This window comes from Cannabis sativa, chromosome 6 (genome assembly GCF_029168945.1).
Source record: "Cannabis sativa cultivar Pink pepper isolate KNU-18-1 chromosome 6, ASM2916894v1, whole genome shotgun sequence".
Lineage (NCBI taxonomy): Eukaryota > Viridiplantae > Streptophyta > Magnoliopsida > Rosales > Cannabaceae > Cannabis > Cannabis sativa.
This window is the reverse complement of record NC_083606.1, coordinates 9,741,742-9,758,796: the sequence shown is the minus strand read 5'-3', so window position 1 is coordinate 9,758,796 and position 17,055 is coordinate 9,741,742.

Sequence of the window (17,055 nt, the reverse complement as noted above, 5' to 3'; positions counted from 1 at the left end):
CTACTACTAGCCAGTGGGGACTAGTAGGGCGGGCATATGAGGACCACGAGGGGACTCATATGTCTCCATGAGTTGGAGTACTCATGGACATTATCGGGCCGACCCGGTAGTGCGTCGAAGAATGCCGCCAGAGGTTCAATGGTACGTTTCCCTTGGCTTGCCGGTATGCTGCTTGCACGAGACGTGGCCTAGATCCTCCAAGAGACGTCGTGGTGCGCCTAGGCCACGAGTCTCAACACGAGATGACACGGGTAGTCATTCGTGGACTAGTTTGCATACGCGCATGGGACGGATGCACCATGTTGGAAAGGGGCAAAGGTCTAATGTATGCAACTGGTTTGGTGGCTTGTCTTGAGGGCCTGCCAACATGCGTGGAGGCATGGCGCCTTGAGGATTGGTCCATGGACGTATGGGAGTCCTTGGGCGACGAGGGAGACTATTCGGACAGTATCGAATGGGGCATGATAGAGGCGTTGGCACGTTGGCTTGGTGTTTGCATCTCGCCACACATGCTACCTTGGTCACGAGTGACAAGGTGAGCGTCGGTGTTGGGATTTGTCTGACCATGGTGGGAACCTATGGACAGTGCGAGTATCTTGGCTAGAGAGTCTCGGTACATGAATGCACTCATGGATGCTTGCGAGCATGACTCGGCGGGAGTTGTTCGAGAGACGGGAGTGTGCTCGAGGCACACGGTCGCGCAAAAAATGAGCCCATTGTTACTCGGATGGTTGGAAGGCTGACCTTGGCTTAGAGAAGTCAAGGTGTCGCACGGGTGTTCCGCTACCTAAAAAGGTGAGCCCGTGACAGTTGGTATCAGAGCCAGGTTCATCTCAGTGGGAGGTGAACCTGGTTGGCCTATCCTAGAGAGGATGTAGGCGTGTGGACGGATCGAGATGGTCCGAATGTTGGAACAAGACGTCGTTGAGCCAGTTAGTCTTTTAAAGAGGATCAGTAGACTGAGATGGGGTTAAGACTTGGTTGCTTCTCTTCATGGGAGTACTGGACATCCTAAAGAGGAGACATGTATGGTTGCTTCGAGTCAAGTTCAGGGATGCTAGAAAGACAACTACCACATGCAATTGGAGAGGGGCGCAACAAAATGTTTGAAACTCGTTGGCATAGGACAAGGTTGAGGGGATAGTCCATGTTGTATGCTTGGTACACTAGGCCAAGTTTGCCTGAGTGACATTGTAAGCCGCAGGAGGCGCTTTTGTTGAAAAGGAAGCTTGCTGGCAGGAGTGTGGAAGTAGTGCAGGGACCGTCAGATTCTTGTTAGTCACGACAGAGGTCGAGAGTTGATGACCGAGATGGTTCAGATTGGGATAGACATGGGATGCTTCAGTTGCTACGTTGTGTGTCAAGAGGGACGCACATGGAGACCAAGGCAGGCAGAGGCCGCAATCGTCAGAGGATGGTTGTACTTGGAGGTGTTCGCATGCGAGTTTTATTTAATCCATATGGAAGCGCCGAGGCAGTTGAGTGGAATGTGTTGGCTTGTTAAATCGCCATAGGGCGTAAGTCACACAAAGACATCGATAGAGATGCGGAGTTGTGGAATAAAGGCATCAAGGAAGCCAGCATGGCTGAGAAGGGTACTAGAGTTTGCATGATGGCCAGAGGGCTACATCATTGGAACTTAGTATACCGTGAGAGCCAGAAGGACGTGATGCAAGTGTGAATCAGTTGGATGGTTGAGTGGGAAGTTAGTGCATGCATGTGGAAATCGACAGGGGTGCTAATGAGATAGTTGACTCGAGAGTCACATCCTGCGGGATGCACTTTTAGATGACATGGTGTGCATGAAGAGTTTGGGCGGTCAGGCATTTGCGTGTGGGCATGTTGTCGAGGACGCCAACAGATGAAGTGGGGGAGAGACCTTCACGGTTCACTCAACAAGACTAGTTATTCATTACAAGCATTGAGAGGAGTATTATGGAGATTGATTGTTGTTCAGGATGTAAAGTCAAGAAGACTCAGGACACAGGCAGAGCCAGTTATCTAGAGTGAAAGTCTGCAGGACTCAGGTACTAAGATAACACCATGGCAATGTTGGCCTAAGGCAAAAGTCAGCAGGACTAGGGTACTAAGACAACAATGAAATGTCGAGGGGCGAAGAGTCAGAATGATCGAGGCATTAGTTCAACATCTTCATCAAAGTGAAATGTGGAGTGGAGGAACAGTTTGCGAGTATGCGGTTAGCTTGCGAGCTGTACCTTGAGAGGTATTCCTCTTAGAGAGAAGTTCTTCCCAAGTTGAAGTGGGGGAGCCCACTAATTCATGTGTTTGAAGAATCAGGGTACTTGTTCAGTTTTGGTGTGTGAATCCAGAGGGAAACACTACAACAGATTGATTGTTCAGGGTGAAGACTTGCATGATTGCTGCAAGTTGCAGATAGACAATATGCAAGGGCGTAGACTGAGATCAAGACTGAACTAGTTTGCGGCATCTTATGGGCATGTTTTGTGTTTATGGGAACACTGGTGTTGTATGGGACACTGTAAGCCGAATGATTCAGAGAACATATGCCGATGGGAGATAGCGGATTGGGATGACTTCAAGTCTTAAGAGTAAGACTGGGTGCCATCAAGTTTATCGAAAGTTAACGAGTCATCAGAGGATGCCGGGTTGATTTTGGGAGATAAACTTGTGACAGTATTTTGGGAGCCGACACAAGCAGGAGCTCAGAGGAGCGAGTGTGCAATGGGTCAGTGGGGCCTTTTGCATGAAGCCGTGGGTTTGCGGTTGGGCCGGAGGGCCAATGTTGTGAACTTCGCGAAGAAATTGGGTGCAAGAGTGCACTTGGTGCTGCATTGGGTGCAGTTGGCTTGCGAGCCTCGTCCAGGTGGGACGCACCAAACTTTATCCTGCGATGAGAGTGTCTTGCTCGATTGCCATCAGGAGGATGGTGCGCCATAGAGTTGGCGTGTGTAGTTTCCGAAGGGACTTGTCCAGAGGGACTTGGCTTCAGTGAAAGCATGTTTTGTAGGTGCCGTTGGGAACGGTTGGTTTGCGAACCTCACCCCGAGGGGTGCACCATACTTTGTCCTTGTCGAAAGGAGTATGCATTGGACGATTGGCGAGTGAGCTGCAATCAGAGGATGTGGTAGCTTCAGGGTCAGTGTTGCAAGGGCTACTTGGTTGACTGGAGGGACGTCGTGATGGACTCAGAGGAGTTCATATTGGGAGAAGCGTGGGGTAAGCTTAGGAGTCGAGATCAGGGAGATTTGCCTGCGGTCCGTCGATGAGGGCATCGACATGTTGAAGTGGGGGAGAATGTTACGTGCAGTCTATGATGGCACGTTACAAGCTAAGTGATGCCCACAAGTTGGCCAAGTGGTGGCGCATGTTGTGGTGCATGCAGGTGGCATGCTGATGCTTAGTTTGTATGCAGTGGCATTTTCGTAAATATCTTCAATATTGTCCGGATCGGGACGGGACTTGGTATTCACCATTTATTTGGGTCTACAAATAGAATGGTGCAATCGGTTTGGCGAAACTAGGTGATTTGGTATATGGTGCTTCCCATATGTCTACAGAGCAAAAATCATCTATGTTCCTGGTAGAAGGCTAAAAGCTCAGAATGCTCTTTAAGGGGGTACTCTGGTGTCAGCTCTCCACCACCCCTTGCACCTTGGTGCTAAGTGAGCTACTACTAGCCAGTGGGGACTAGTAGGGCGGGCATATGAGGACCACGAGGGGACTCATATGTCTCCATGAGTTGGAGTACTCATGGACATTATCGGGCCGACCCGGTAGTGCGTCGAAGAATGCCGCCAGAGGTTCAATGGTACGTTTCCCTTGGCTTGCCGGTATGCCGCTTGCACGAGACGTGGCCTAGATCCTCCAAGAGACGTCGTGGTGCGCCTAGGCCACGAGTCTCAACACGAGATGACACGGGTAGTCATTCGTGGACTAGTTTGCATACGCGCATGGGACGGATGCACCATGTTGGAAAGGGGCAAAGGTCTAATGTATGCAACTGGTTTGGTGGCTTGTCTTGAGGGCCTGCCAACATGCGTGGAGGCATGGCGCCTTGAGGATTGGTCCATGGACGTATGGGAGTCCTTGGGCGACGAGGGAGACTATTCGGACAGTATCGAATGGGGCATGATAGAGGCGTTGGCACGTTGGCTTGGTGTTGGCATCTCGCCACACATGCTACCTTGGTCACGAGTGACAAGGTGAGCGTCGGTGTTGGGATTTGTCTGACCATGGTGGGAACCTATGGACAGTGCGAGTATCTTGGCTAGAGAGTCTCGGTACATGAATGCACTCATGGATGCTTGCGAGCATGACTCGGCGGGAGTTGTTCGAGAGACGGGAGTGTGCCCGAGGCACACGGTCGCGCGAAAAATGAGCCCATTGTTACTCGGATGGTTGGAAGGCTGACCTTGGCTTAGAGAAGTCAAGGTGCCGCACGGGTGTTCCGCTGCCTAAAAAGGTGAGCCCGTGACACCCAACCAAGAAATTTTTTTTCGATCTTCAGAAAGTCCATAAGAGCGACGATGTCGTCAGTGATGTTCTTAACACTGTAAGACTCTGGATCAGCAGGTACTTGGATTTCGGTTTTTCCATAGCCCCTGAGATTCGGAGCTATACAGTAGTAACCCTGGGGACTCAGATATTGCATCTGGTTGGCCCAGGATTGCCAAACCTCAGGGAAGCCATGGAGAAACACGATCGCCGGATCGTGTTTCGACCCCAGTGTGGCCACATTCATTTTGATGTTGTTTATCTCATATATATTTTCAGGGATGTCACTACATCCATTTTTGGACCTACTTGTTTGGCCTTTCTATTAGGAAAAAAAAAAACTTTGATGACTTTTTTTGGTGGAAGAAAAGTGTTATTATGCTCTTATATATATAGTGTGATCTCTCGACTCAATCGATCAAATTGTCTAGATATTATATTCAAAGCTTAATTAATTTATTTTTCATCATTTCACATGAAATACATTATTGATGAAACTATTTTTTTTTTCTTTGTTGAGCTTGAGCTGGGCACCGCGCCAAAGACTTTCATGCATGTTAGAAAGAAATTAAAATTAAAATAATAAAGACTTGATGACTTTCTTAATTGATCAAGTCATATATAGAAAAGACTAGAGTTTATATTATATTAGATATATCATGTGATCCACCAAAAGAGGTAACTGATAAAATTTAGAATATAATATAATAATAAAATTTATAGAAAGCTTCTTCTTAAGTGGGGCATTACTTTTTGATTAGGAGTGTTTCTTATTTTTCGTAGTCTATTAAAAAATTGTATTCTATATATTGTGGTTGTAATAGGAATTTTGTCTATTTTTTAGAAATTTTGAATATTTTATAATATTTAAAATAAAGTTAAATTATTGCACACGTTAATTATAAGAGTTAGTTTTATATTGTTTATGTGTAGAAATAATTGCTATAGATAAAATAAATAGGTTACTCTTATATAAATTATCATATATAACATGAATAAGTCACTCTTTTCATTACTAATTAATTTTAAAATAGAACTTTATTGATGTTATTCTAAACTGTGAATCTGATATTTGTCACGATTTTAAATTTTTTTAAAAAAACAAGAATAATACATAACATGTATAATATACACTTTCTTATAAAAAAAATTAATTTATAATTTATCAATATACCAAATTTAAGAATTATCCTTAGGATATGCTGTCACCAATTTTTTTTTCCTATATATTATTAGTAATTAGTGCGCCTGTCCTTTCCGCATGTTTTAAATTTTTTTTTTCTTGCAATTATGTAATTATAGAAATTAAAGTTTTTTCAGATAATAATTGGATATCAATGTTATATTATTTATAACATAATAATATAATGTTACTATAACTATAAAAAATAACTAGTTTTAGTGATAATTTTTTAGTCACATGAATTTTTTGTAGCTAAATGTGATTTTTAGTCACAACAAAAAAACTACTTGTGACTAAAATATAGTATTTAGACACAAGTTGTCACTAATTTACTTTTAGTCACAACAAGTATTGTGACTAAAACTACATTTAATCACAACTTATAATTTTTGTGACTAATACATTTAACCGCGGACCTTTTAGTCACAACATAAAAATTATAATTAATAATTATTCACAATTTTTTTATTTTTAGTCATAAATTTGATTGTCACTCATTTTTTTTTAGCGTATTATTATTTTATTTTTCTGAAATATGCTAGATTAATTGCGGTTTGACTAGATCTCTTAATATTTTTTTTCTTTTTTGACATTGGACTATCTCTCATTGATGATATATAGAAAAGACTTGCAGTATTTAATTCATTAGCTATATTCACATGATAGATCACAATCACATGTATATCTAATAAATATAAGTAAATAATAATTTGCTTATATATATCTTACTTCAAATACGTATAGGAGGTTAGGAGGTATGTTGATGATTGTTCATGATTTTTGAGTTTTCCTGTAACATAAATTTATTTTAATTAATTGTGTTTTTTATTAAAAAGAAATACGTGTTATATTCAAATTTTAATTTATTTTTCATTTCACAAGTAATATATTCTCTTGATTAATTTTTTTTTTTCATGCCAGTTGGCATACATATTTACAAAGAGTTTGTTCGTGCATATGCATGTTTGTTGAAAGAAATTAAAATTAATAGATGGAGACTTGATTTTTGATGATATAAAAAATGACTATATTTTATATATATTATTAAATACATCGTGATATTCTGACTATTTTTCTTGATAGATAACTGATATAATTTGTAAGTGAGAAAAATAACTTTGAGATAAAAAAAGTAATTATGAAGTGATTCAAATAAAAAAAAAATGATATTATGTGATAGGTCTTTAAAAAAAACAACGTTTTATTAAAAGGGAGCAAAACAAAATGTAGAAGGAAAAGAGAAATGAGAGAACATACGCTTAAATAACTCTAGAAATGAGAAGAAGAAAGCACAAAGAGAATTAATCCACGTGGACCAATCAGAATAGGCAAAAAGAAAAGAGCTAATAATCGATTGCACCTATAAATAGAAGACCCATCATTTGAAAAACGAACGAATTCTTGCTTACATAAGACTAGTCAAAACTCTGTTGGAATTCTTCAAGAACACTTCAAGCTCGGAAGAAGACAAACCAAAGAAATTGAGAGAATTGAGAAATTGTGTAAACTAAGAGAGATTATATTTTGATTAGACCTAATCTGGTGTAAAGATTCAAAGTCTGAATGCAATTTGTTGTTGAGCCTATTTTCAGCATCAACAGCTGGCACCGCCCGCGAGAATCATTAGAACGTGTTATACCCAAATTCGATTATCAATTAGAAGCTAACACATGTACTTTAGGAGGAATATGAATCAACTCAATAATTGTATTATTAAATGCAAATTAAATGACTCATTTCAGGAATTACGGTTGATATGAATATTCAATCTCCCTACCACATAAGCATATACAAGATAAGAATAACAACTATTAACAGGTACAACTGGCGAGGCAATATGTCCATATCGGGATAAACAGAGTACATAATAGAAGTATTCAAGATGAGATAATCAAGAGCTTGCAGCTCATTAACTCACATACTTGAGAATAAAAGCTTGCAACTTATTAACCCACATACTTTGAAATCATTGGTTAGTGGTTCGTATCCAAATCTATACAAACCATTGATCTTACAAAAAACAAAAAACAAAAAAAAAAAAAAAAAAAAAAAACCCTATTAGGAGGAGCATATAGGGATGGAGGGAGTTTCTTATGCTTCTCGGTTGCGAGGTTCCAAAGGTAAACAGATTTATAGTTTTTATCTAGCAAACAAACCACACCATAATCACAACCCACAAAGGCCAATTCCATCTTCTTATACTTTTCATTGGGAAATAATATGTTAGAATATGAAATCTGATCAAAGTTTTGAGAGGTATGAATTGAGCACTCCATTGTTTCCAACCCTCCTTTAGGGTATTCACTGATTTGGATGGTATGAGCTACTTGTCTTTTGTGGTGGGCATTCATGAAGATTGGATCACTTATTAGGGACAGCCAAGATTTGCAAACACACTTGGACCGTACCACAGATTTTGCGTCTCATCTTGAAATTATATTTTCAACGATTTCATCTGATAATTTTGAATTACATAACACTATCGCCATTTTTATCAAATCAAAATAAAGAGTTGTTGTAGCCTTTATAAATATAACATCATAAATTAAAATGTATATATAATCTTTTAATTTGGATCCTGTTTTATTTGTGAAAAGGAAGGAGGGATCCCTTTAGATGTGTATTGATTACTTGGAACAGTTAAGAATAAGTATCCTTTGCCAAGAATTGATGACTAATTGTTCGTTCAACTTCAAGGAAAAGTAGTTTTCTCCAAGATTGATTTGCGCTCAGGGTATCAATAGTTGAGAATTTGAGAGGAAGACATTTCAAAAATTGCATATCAGACTAGGTGTGACTATTATGAGTTCTTGGTGATGTTGTTTGGGTTAACAAATGCTCCACCAACCTCTATGGACCTTATAAATAGGATGTTCAAGGATTTCCTCAATAATTGTGTTATAGTATTTATCGATGATATTCTTGTATACTCTCAGTGAGAAGGGGAGCACGAGAAACATCTTTGAATGGTTTTTCTACGACTTAGAGATCACAAGGTGTATGCAAAGTTTAAGAAATGCGAGTTTTGGTTATCACCAGTATCCTTCTTAGGACATATTGTAGGACAAGATGGAATATTATTGATCCGGGGAAAATTGAATCAGTTGAGAATTGGCATAGGCCAAAGACAGTTACCGAGGTTCAAATTTTTCATGGATTGGTAGGATATTATCGATGTTTTGTGGAAGGGTTTTCTTAGATTTCTATGTCATTAACAGAATTGACTAAGAAGAATCAACAATTTGTATGGTTTGATAAGTGCAAAACAAGTTTTCAAGAATTAAAGCAGCGACTGATTTCAGCTTTAGTGTTAGCTTTACCATCATAATAAGAGAAATTTATGGTGTATTGTGATGCATCCAGCCAAGGTCTGAGATGCGTTTTGATGCAAGCTGGCAGGGTCATTGCTTATGCTTCTCGTTAGTTGAATGAGTATGAGCAGCGCTACCCGACACATGATTTAGAACTTGCTATTGTTGTATTCCTTGAAGATCTGGCAGCATTACTTGTACAGAAAAAAGAGTGAAATTTATGCCAATCACAAAAGTCTCAAGTACTTCTTCACTCAAAAAGACTTGAACATGAGACAAAAGCGGTGGCTGGAACTGGTCAAGGACTATGATTGCACGATTTTGTGCCATCCCGAGAAAGCCAATGTGGTGGCTGAAGCTTTGAGCGAAAAAGGTCCCAAACATGTTTTAGTACCACAATGATCTCTCCTCAATTGGCTTTAGGTATGGTTAGGACTGGCATTTAATTCGTGGTTGGAAAACTACATAAGCTAATGCTCTAGTCAGATTTATTAGAAAGAATCAGAGGGGTACAATTGAAAGATTCTAAGTTAGTCAGGATTCGAAATGAGATATTAGCTGGTTGGGCTAAGGATTTCTCAATCTCAAACAATGTGATGTTACTTTATAAGGCTTGAGTATGTGCTTCGAGCAATGATGAGCTCAGGAAAGAAATACTGGATGAAGCACATACTACACCTTATTCATTGCACTCGGGTACTACTAAGATGTACCAAAATCTGAAACCTTATTATTGGTGGTGCAAAATGAAGAAGGATGTAGTCGATTACGTGTCCAAGGGCTTGACATGACAATCACAGCAAGTCAAACAGAACATCAGAAATTAGCAGGGTTACTATAACCTTTGACACTTCCTAAGTAGAAATGGAAAGATGTTATAATGGACTTTGTGGTTGAGTTACCTAGAACCACGAGAATGTATGATTCGGTAGTGGACTCTTTTACATAGTCAGCACACTTTTGCCGGTAAAGACAACATACATAGTGGGTCAACATGCAGAGCTGTAGGTAAATGAGATAGTTTGTATTCATGGAGCTCTGAAATCTATTGTTTCGGACAGAGATTTGAAATTCACATCCACTGGGAAGAAACTAGAGAAAGGAAATATTTGGGTCTTGAACTAGTTCAGCGGACTAGTGAGGCAATAGAAAAGATCAAGGCTCGGATGCTTGCTCTGCAAAGCAGGCAGTAAAGTTAGGCTAATCCTAAGCACAGAGACATAGAATTTCAGTTAAGAGAACATGCTTTCCTGTGAGTCTCACCAATGAAGGGTGTAAAGCGCTTTAGAAAGAGTGGCAAGTTAAGCCCTAGGTTTATAGGACCATTCAAGATACTCAAGAAGGTCTAGAAGGTAGCATATCGGCTAGCCTTACCACCAACATTATCAGCTGTACATGACGTATTTCATATTTCGATGTTGAGGAAATATGTGTCGAACCCGAATCATATCTTGAGTTTCAATGTCCTAGAAATACAATCAGTGTGTCCTTCAAGGAACAACCAGTTCAAATCTATAATAGGAAGGAAAAGGTTCTTCGGGACAAGACCATAGCGTTGGTCAAGATAATCTTCAAGAATAGTAAGGTGGAAGAAGCCACTTGGGAGTTAGAATCCGGCATGAGAGCTCAACTTCTAGAGTTGTTTAGGTTAGATTTTGAGGACGAGATTCTTTTAATGGGGGAATAATTGTAATGATCGCGTACTTGGAACATGGATTAGTAAGCCAATTAGCATTAATTATTTATATTTTATTATTATATGTGAATATCTTATATTGTAGGCCCTATTTTCAAGAAATAGGCATTAGATTATAATTTCTCAATTTTAAAGATTTTATTAAACTCTAAATGTAATATTTATTCCATATGTGAAAAATATTATTTTTATGATTTTTACTCGGTAACTATGGAAAATGCGACGGATGGCTATTAGAATCACATGGGTTATTAGTTTAGAAAATTTTATCTAGCGGGACAATCTTAAATGATATTTGGAATTTCAGTATTAGGTGGGGTTATAGTTTTAGACCATTTTACCTCTAAGCCTAAAGATAACTTAAGGGTGATGTAAGGGGTAAAATAGTCAATTTTGCCAAAGAGATTAGTTTTGGTTTTAATGGGAATTCGGTGGCATCTTCCAAATTATCTAATTTGATTAGAGTAAGTTAAAAAGATAAATTTTATCCCTTTACTTAGAAAAATAAGAAAAATTTGAAATAAAAGAAAGATAACATCACCCTTTCACTTTCTATCTCTCGTGACCTATCTTCAACCAAAACAGGCCAAACTCAATCTTGATCTGAGTTTCCAACATTATTTGAAGGAGATTTGGAGTATCAGTAATTAAGGTAAGGCTCTAGATCTAGTTTTTGGAATCTTTAAGTTCAAGCTTGCAAAATTCGAGAACTGGTTCTGTCCGAACCTAGGGTCACTTTAGGTTGTCTTCTGGGTTAATTTTAGGTTGTTTGGAGCTTGCTTGAGTTGTATTTGAGGGCTGATTGTGTGGTTCAGCAAGTCTGAGTTCAAGAACTCAAATCTTGCTCAACAATAGCACTTTTTAATTCTTGGTGTAATTATTGTGTTTGACTCATGGAATATGTTTAGTATGTTATATGTTGATGTTCTGAAAAGTTTGATTGTGATTAGGGAAGGTTTGAGTATGTTTTGGGAGCTTTAAGATTGAGTATTTTTGTGTAATTTCTTTTCAGACAATCGGAATTTCGGTTGGTTCAGGGCTGTTCCAACCGGAATTCCGGTTGGACAGTATTGGGAAAGGCAAATTTTTCGTATTTTGGCCATAACTTTTTACTCGGGTGTCCATTTTAGACGTTTTATATACTGTTTTAAAGCTTATGAAGAGCTCTACTATATGGTATATAAATTAGAGCCAAAATATGTATTTTATTATAAGGTTTCTTCACCACATAGCTCGGTAGAAAAACCCTAGGTTCTTTTTGGGCATTAGAGAAGTGTTTTAGAGTAAACACTCATCAGTTTTATATTGTGACCTATGGCCTCCGTTCAACGCGTAATTTTCCATTTAGGTCGACTGGCACACTTGAATTTAGAAACGAGGTAAGAATAACATAGAACATATTATATATGTGATTATGTATATGTATAATATATACACGCTATATTGTGATTCGTACACTACCAACAGTAGTACAGTAGCAGTACTGAGTGTATTGGTATAGTGTACGATGTTTAAAGAGTACAGCACGGTGTTACCAACACTAGTACGGATAAGTACGGAGTGTATATGTGGTATAACACTTAGGGGTACTCGAGGTATGGGGCAAATCCTACCACACTACAAGAATTTGGATTAATACCGGCAGTATTATTCCCGGCGGAACAGACCCGCCTCTAATAATGGGGGTATTACCGGCGGAATTAGTAATCCGCCGGTAATAATTATTTAATAAATAACGTTTTAAATAAATAAATAATATTTTATTTTAAATTGATTAATACCGGCGGATGGGAATTAATACCGGCGGAATCCCGCCTCGAAAAAAGAGGGCAGGAATTTTGCCGCTCAAAGTTTTGAAAACATTAATGCCGGCGGATTAATACCGGCGGGTCCCGCCGGTATTAAATGGGGATTCTGACCGTTTGGATTAATACCGGCGGAACCCAATTAATACCGGCGGGTCCCGCCGGTATTAAAATTCTATAAAAACCCCTCCCCATTTCAGAAAACCATTTTTGCCATTTCCCTATTCCACCTTCCCCCATTCCACCTTTCCCCCTTCCCCGTTTTCAAACACAGTCCGCCCCTTCTCCGGCCTTTTTTCCCCGGCACCGCCAGTGCGTTGCCCGTCCACCACCAGTGCAGCGCTTGTAAGCTCCAGTGCACCGGTAATATATTTCGTTTTTCTTTTTTATCTTTTTTACATATTGTTAATTTATTTTTCTTAATATCTAATTTTTTCTCCATCTTTAAAATTTGAGATAAATAATCGGTGGAGAGGAGATGTCTGAGTAAAACGTCGAGATCGGTCGGTGGTCTAAATATTTAGAGGTTAGTTCTTACAATATTTGTGTATATATCTCATAAAAATAATTTTTTTCTGTAAAAAATATGATATATGTATGTGTTATGTTTGAAAATTTTATATATACTCTTATATATTATATATTCATAGAGATTTAGGATTTATAGTTTAGTGTAATTTAGAGGTTAGTTCTTACAATATTTGTGTATATATCTCATAAAAATAATTTTTTTCTGTAAAAAATATGATATATGTATGTGTTATGTTTGAAAATTTTATATATACTCTTATATATTATATATTCATAGAGATTTAGGATTTATAGTTTAGTGTAATTTTAATTGTTGTTTTGTGTATACTGTATATTGTATATTATATATTTTTTATATATACTGTGTATTGTATATTGTATAGTGTATATATTGTCAGTTTATACACTGTGTATACAATATATACAGTGTATATAATGTGTATACAGTATATACAGTACATATACAGTGTATATTTAATAGACTGTTATATATATTATGTGATAGTAAATGTAATTTATAGAGTTTAGTATTTAATTTTCTCAAGAAATTTTATATCATTAATATTTTAGAATAATAAATAACTTGTAAATATGTATAAAAATTGATATACAATTGATTATTTTTAAAAAATGTAATAAAAAAATTAGGATAAATCTATATTATTGAAAAAAATACTTATAAGTAAAATATTTTTTAACATTAATGATATAAATATAAAAAAATATAATTAATTTTTATGAATATAAAACATAAAAAAATAAACTTTTTTATGTAAATTATTAAATAAGATTTGAAAATCTAAATTATAATTTTTTTAATAATCAAAGTTTAAGTTACAAAAAAATTTTATGAAATAAATACTTAATAATTAAATATAAAAAAATTAATTAAATAATTAAATTTTAACATTTAAATATGTGAAAAATAAATATTAATAATAATAATGTATTTTTTTAAAATTAAAAAAAAAATTTAATAAATGAAAATTTTAGTGTAATATTTACTTTAAAAAAATTATAAAAGCAAAAAAAAAATATTTTGAGGTAAAGAATAAAAAATATTTTTTACGGTTTTAATTATAATTTTATTTAAAAAAAAGTGTCAATATAGGAAAATGTTTTTAAATAATATTCATTTAAAAGTTAACAATATAAAATATAATTAATAATGAATTTTAATATTATAATAATATATAAATAATTGTGTAAGTTATAATAAAATAATAATGTAAATTTTTTAATAAAATATCATAAGATATCATAAAATAGCATACAATATCATAAAATAGCATAAAATTTTATCATTCAATTTTTCTTTATACTATTAAATCTTATGTCTTCATAAAATTTTAGATGACAATCGACAAGTCTTGGACCACTTTACGAAATCGTACATGTTCGGGCTTCAGTGCGCAGAGTTGGGAGGATCTCCACAACAGCCTATGTATGGTCAGTTTTTCAGTGCGCAGAGTCAGCAACAACAGCAACAACCAATTTCGGTTCGCCCGCAGGCTCGACAATATGTGGAGATCTTACCTACACCGCAGACTGGACAATCTTATTACCCTACCCACGCCTGCTCAATCCCGTGATAATCTTGATGGTTCAAGACTTAGCTCGAATGCAGATGAATTTTTAGAGTATACTGATTTGAAATGATAGTTAGGTTTTTTTAATTATGTCAATTTTTATGTTTTAAAGTTTATTTATAGACAATTTTCTACTTTTATTTAAGATAATATACTTTATATTGTAATGGACAAATTAATTTTAATGTTTAATTTCTTAATTTTAATGTTTTATTTCTAATTAATAATATATTTATGAAATAATTATTATATATAAAAATAATTATTATAATTAATTTAATTATATTAAATAATTAGAAAATTATTTTTTTTAATATTTAAAAATATTAATACCGGCGGAACAATGATCGGGGTCCGCCGGTATTAATGCATCTGCGTGTAAAAGTGCATACATTAATACCGGCGGACCCCACCGCTATTAATCCGTCGGTATTAATATTATTACCGGCAGAATACCATTTTCGTCGCTAATAACCATTAATAGCGACCAATTATTCCCAGCGGATAATTACCGGCGGATTCCGCCAGTATTAATTATTACCGGCGGTCTGGCCTATTAATACCGGCGGATGCCTCCGCCGGTATTAAGGAAAACTGTTGTAGTGCCAACACTCGTACAGTAGCGGTACGTAGTGCATGTGGTACAATGGTCGTACCTTAGTAAAGAACGTTCTTAATTATTTGTTAGGCCTTGTAGATAGGTGTATGGGCACCTAAATACAAGTCGGTAATATATTGTATGTTATATGCTTTTCTTACCGAGTCTGTCAACTCATAGTTATTGCTTGCATGTGTAGGTAAAGGAAAGGCTAAGGCTGAACATCAATGAGTCCAGAGCTTGAGGATGATTGTACATGTCAAGGTGGTTTGACCTAGAGAATTCAGTTATAAAATTGTAAAGTTTATTTTGAACATGTAAACAAGTTTAAAAAGTGAGATCCCAACCTTTTTGTATAATTATATATTTTTAGTTATAAAAGTTTAAATTTAATCAAAAAGTTTAAATTAAGCACGATTTTTGAAAAAACTCTTTAATTAGCAAAAGTGTGGACGGTAATTAAAAATCACTGTAGCGTATCTAATTATTAGGGTGTTAGAGTCCACATCTTCTATTGTTCATAAAGCCTATAAAACTCCAATTAATTAAGGTATATATATGCTTCACCACGTATAGAATATTTATGTGTAATCTATTCCCTCACTTTGCGTGTAGTCTTTGACTACTAATCTGGTCTTGAACATTGCTTTTTCCACTCCAAGTATGCTCTCCTTTGGGCTTAATAACCCATTTGCACCCTACTATCTTCTTCTTAGCAGGTTTCTTCACAAGAATCCAAGTGTTATTTCTGTATGGAACTAAATTTCTTCTTTCATAGCAGCCTCCAATTCAAGCTTATCATCACTCTTCACAGCTTCAGCATAAGTTCTTGGTTTTAATAGTTGAGATCTGTTTAGTGCATAGTGCAAACCAAAATCTTTCTGGAGCCTTAAGTATAGATAAGCATTAAGCAAATGATATAGGGTCAGGGTTAACCTCCTTCTAGAACAACCTTCACATTTCTCTTTTTTATATATATTCTATATAAAGTGTGCCTATATAACTGAATTCTTGGTTTATGAGAAATTCATGGATGTGACTTTTTATTTATATTTAATAAAATAACAAAATATTATTTATATAATAAAATAATAAAATAAAAATAAAACAAATCCCATTTAAACTGATATTTGATATTTGAACTGATATTATTTATATATATACAATATTATATGTTGTTCTCATGTGATATTATTTAAACCATAAATTTACTATCCTATTTTGAATTTAATTAAAACCAACAAAATATATATACTTACGTATATCTCTCATTTTTTCTATTTTTTTTTATTAAAGTTAATTATTTTAAATAAATAAAAATTCATAATAAAAATCTAATTTCTAAATTTTCTCTATTACTATACTATTTTGAATTTAATTAACAACAATAAAATATATGTACGTATATTTTTCAATTTTTTAATATAAATTTTCTATATACATATATATTTATACAAAAAAAAATAGAGATAAAAAGTAGTAGTGAAGAGATCCAAAAAATTTCACATAAGTTTCAAACACACTCTAAAAAAAGTATCATTTATAATTCTATGTGTAACTAAGTTATTTGTTTATTTGAATAATTTTAGTCTATATATCTCAAATTATACTTTTTAATTTTTATAATTCGGTTATAGCAAGTAAGAATATTTGGATTGATGTAATCCTAACAGTATATATAGCTTTAGTTGAGCATGAATTGTCCATTTGATTTTGTTTTAAGTTTAGATTTTACAATTGTATTTGATTACTTAGCTATATATATATATGGATCTTGAGTTTATCGGGTTAATTTGTTGAAAATATATGTTTACTGATTTGCTCAAAACAAATATACATAAACACATATATTTTGTTGAATCTATC